The sequence below is a fragment of the Hevea brasiliensis genome, chromosome 9 (assembly GCF_030052815.1).
Source record: "Hevea brasiliensis isolate MT/VB/25A 57/8 chromosome 9, ASM3005281v1, whole genome shotgun sequence".
NCBI lineage: Eukaryota > Viridiplantae > Streptophyta > Magnoliopsida > Malpighiales > Euphorbiaceae > Hevea > Hevea brasiliensis.
Window position 1 is genome coordinate 78,458,330 of NC_079501.1, and position 4,643 is coordinate 78,462,972.

Genomic DNA, 4,643 nt, shown 5'->3' on the forward strand with positions numbered 1-4,643 from the left:
TGGTCACATCTATTGTATTTGTCATTTATGGAGAAAAGCTAAACCAACCTTTTTCTAGCCATAAGACTAGGTAAGTTAAATTCAACATTTATGTTACACCATTTTACCTCCACTTGTGAAGGAGGAATATCTGCAGATAATCTTTGATTAGAACAGGGAAAAAAAAAGGAGAGAGAGAAGAAGAAGAAGAAGAAGCAACCTGCAGAGAAGATAGAAAATTGATGTCCTAACAAGGACATTGCAAGTTATTGAGCATAAGACCTATATTCCAACATTTCAGTCCTGTATCTCTCCTTGTCCTTTCAGCCTTTCTCTTGACATATCTGCATCGCGTCATTGAAAATGGGTGAACATTAAAAATCATCACATCATCACAAGTACTCTTCCCCGGTTGATTATTGCATCTTTCATCAGTAAAAAAATTGAGCAAATGTAGCCAACAGTGCGTTCATCTTTATTCATTCAAATGTAAAAAGAAAAAAAAGAACGAGGACGTTCATCTTTATTCGTTCATCAGTAAATGGAAAGGCTAAAAACTAGCCAGAGGGAAAAAAATTATTCAAGGATTTGGGTCACAACTCGCTGATGGAGTAGTAATGTAGGAAAACTAATGGTAAGAGAACCAAAGTAGCATTTCCAAAAGTGAGAGGAAATTCGCAAACATGGTATGACAAAAACTTATTAGAGCCATTTTGGAAATAGTTTAAATAAATATGAACAAACAACCGCATACAAACTATTGTCATATTGTCATTACTTAGGAGAAATTCATTAAAAGATGTACTAATTCCAACATCGTGAAAGGGAGATCATAACAAATAAATCACCTAAAAATAATAAGCAATGAGAAACAACTTTATGATTATGTACCTGCTTTTCTGCCACAGTGAGGTTGTTCCATAACAGCCCAATCTTCTTGCTGATGACTTTATCTTCCCCATTGGGTAGAGACTTTAGCTGATCAAGTAACAATAACCGAGATCTTTTCTGATGCCGGTGAGGAGGTAAATCTGAAGTATGAGAACTCTGAGACATGTGAAGTGCCTGAGGAATATGATACAAAACACCTTTAAGTTGATCAGAGCCCAAGTTCACAGTAACCAGATATCCATCATCAAATTTCCCATCAATCTTTCCCGTCACTGAGGAGCCCAGCTGTGATTCCAGACCTCCTGCAATTAAAATAGTTACTAATATCCTCATGCAAGACACAACCGAAGTCATATATCAAACAATCTTTAAAATATTCACTAGACAAACAAATAGAAGGCAATATAGATATATATTAGCACAATAAATCAATAATTTTCAAGGTAAGCTGGTAATACTTGAGAGGTAGCTTCCAAAATAAATTCCACCATGTTTGTTAATTGTTATCATAAGTGGGGAGTCGTTACATATCTGACCTGCACATTACTAAAATAGAGGAATAGAGAGAGACAGAGATAGAAATAGACTGAGAGAAAAGAAATAGAAGTAGATGAGAAAAAATAGATGAGAAGAGAATGAGAATATTTTAGGGATGAGAGGTATCTTTGATTATTAATGATCTTGGATAGTCTCCTCTTTACAAGTTCCTTCCTATTTATACTTCTTTAGATCTAATAATTGCCCTCTATAGTTACAACTGACTAGTACTGTAGAATCTCCTTATTTTACTGCTGGACTAATCCACTAACTACTTAAATCCTTACTAGTACTATAGAATCTCCTTATTTTACTGCTGGACTAATCCACTAACTACTTAAATCCTTACTCATAAAAGGAGTTTGTGTATAAGGAACATTGTTCATGCTCAAAACCATTAATGATCAATTTATTTATTCAGCAACTCAAATAGATAGATTAGAACAGTAAATTTATTTCCTAGTTTTTTATATTGCAACTTCAAAGGCTATTCAAATGGTCAACAAAAGGGTATTTAGCAAGTACCAAAATAGCAAACAATATCCAAATAAGCAAATTTACTTAAAGAAATTAACATTGGGAAATGACTGTTCATTGAGGCATCAAAAATGACACATGGAAATCATTTTAAATTGGCTGCTAGTACACATTCAATATACAGGGTCATTTCTCTTTTATTATATTAACAGTTCTGAACAATCACAAAATATATTGAATGGGTTGATAAAATCAGAACAAAATACTGTAGTCTCTACCTCTACTACTAGTTCAAGAAACACGATAACCCACACAAACAAGAAAACTAAAGCCTAGTATGATAGAACAGTAACGCTTGTCCTAACCTGAGAAGTGATTCATAGTGGCACCTTCATCTAGAGCTGCAGATCCATTAATAAGATTCACATTTACAGCACCTGTGAAAAGGAAAACATAAGGTATGCATGTCCAATCCGCAGGGTAAAACACATATACTCTGCTTGAAAGCCTTGAATCTCATGTCTAAGTACCTGGAATTGAGACTGAAGGAACTTGTTTGTGGAAGTGATAGACCTGCTAAAAGTGGTAAAGTAATGATAGGTAATATTTCCTTAAGACGAAAGAGGCACTGGTAATTGTTGATGGGAAATTAAAGGCAGTGATCACTTCCTTCCAATTACGATTTCTGATTACCTGCAATTTATGACATGAATCAGGTTACTCATCACAGTTGACACCATCCTTTATTCAAAAATTAAGTAAATGAAGTTGCAGCCATTTACAAGAGGATACATTATGAGTTTTGCAAAGCAAATAGCACTAAATTACATTATTTTATTTTGAGCAAATAATTAGCAAAAATAACTCATACCTTCTCAAGGCCACCACGAGATGTTACCTCCACAAAAAGACGATGAAGATCAAGAGGCTTTCCTCCCACAGTGGGAACCCTGTACAAGCACAATTAGCAGGAAAAATTATAATCCGTATTTTCATAGAGTCTATCTAAAAAAAAAAATCCAGAAATGTTCAATTTCTAAATCAAATTTGCCTGCATTTAAATGGATAATCAATGTCTATAAGTAGATGATGATACCATTAAACAAGAATGAAAAAGAAAAGAAAGGAAAAATCCTCAGCTGGATACAATAAGGCACAAAGGGGAATATCACTAATTAAAGCCATAAGTTGGAAGATAGCCACTTGTGAAGGTACCTTGTACTTCCATAAAAAGTAGAAAAAGATAGAAGATGCACTTACCGAATTAATCACCATCTTATAAAGGATTGGTATCTCATAATCATCATCCCACCACTCATTAATGCATTAGATAAGAACCTAATCAGATGATCTTTGCGCTCTATATCTTTCTTCAACAGAGATAAGGTCCATGGTTATGCCTAAGCTCCTATAACAACTACCCATAAATGAGGTGAAATGCTTAAAAAGCAACTGCTTTTAAAAGAGGTTGCTAAACCATCAAAGCTTAATAGAGCATTACAGAACTACAGTATTAAAACAAAGTAGCATAATGATATGACACAGGCATCTCAAGAACAAAATCCGCAGAAAGAACAGAAAAGCTTCATGGCAGACACCACAACAAAGATAAAGAGCTTATCTTAAATAAAAAAAAATTGGAAGTGGCAAATGGTTAAATCTTAGCTACAATTACATATCAATCCCACGTTGAACTTTGAAAGGAGTGCCCCCTGCTTCAAAAATTTAAGGAACTCAAGACTCTAGGAGAAAGCAACATACTTTGCGATTCTTAACCATTTAATTTTAAGTAAGAGAATAGAAAAGCTGTTTGAAATCTACCCTCTCACCATTGAGTGCCAAAGTCACTCCCACAAGTAGAATTTAGCATAAACAAACATTAAAAAAATACTGGATACCGAGCACCGAAAATCAGAATATGAGTAAAAGAAAAAATTAAGACAAAACCAATATATTAAAAAAAAAAAAAAAAAACCCCTCAAAACTACAAAGCAGAATCACAAGAAACCATAAAAAAAATAAGGACCCAGATGGGGAAAAAAATGAATATTACAAACAAATGAAGTTTGATGAAAGAGTTTATAGAAAAACCCACTTCCATGAATTTGGTACCAAAGGATTTGTGGAAAGCTTTGAGCTTTTCCCAGAAAAGTTCTGAGCTTTGAACAACATCTTCATATTGGGCCGTTGCAGGAGGATACGACCTGAAGGATTGACCGTTTCCTGTCCAACCGTTTTCTTGTTGAGCCGAAATAACTGTAGCAGTTGGGTTGTGGGTTGACATTTTTGGTCAAGAGACGAGAATTAAAGAAAGATTTTGCATGGTAGATTTTCATTATTTTTCCAATTTTTTCTTTTCTTTTATTTTTAAATAATAATAATAACAACTTAGTCGGAAAAATATTTAAAAAATGTTAAATGAGTTTTGAAGCCAGTTCAAATTAAAGAAAGGATCAAGGGAGCACAAAATTCCATAATAAAAAAAAATCAGGCAAAAGGGGAGACACATGGGAGGGGGTTAGATTTAGATTAGGTCAAAAGCAAGATTGTGACTTTTAATTAAATAATTCTATTTCCAAGGTCATATTTGTAAATATGTTCAGCTTCTTTTTTTTAGTTTTTTATTTTAATTTTATATTTTATAAGTAAAATTACATTTTAAGTCCCTGATAAATCAATCAATAATAATCTAAGTCGTAGTCAATCAAATGAATCACTTAAGCTAATCCAATAACTAATTAAATAAATAAATTTAATTT

The 4,643-nt window shown here is 33.3% G+C and overlaps 1 pseudogene; it reads right to left on the bottom strand.

Annotated features, from left to right (window-relative positions):
* Positions 1-245: 245 nt before the first annotated feature.
* On the bottom strand, positions 246-4,272 carry LOC110638068 (high mobility group B protein 10-like; annotated as a pseudogene).
* Between the last annotated feature and the right edge of the window lie 371 nt (positions 4,273-4,643).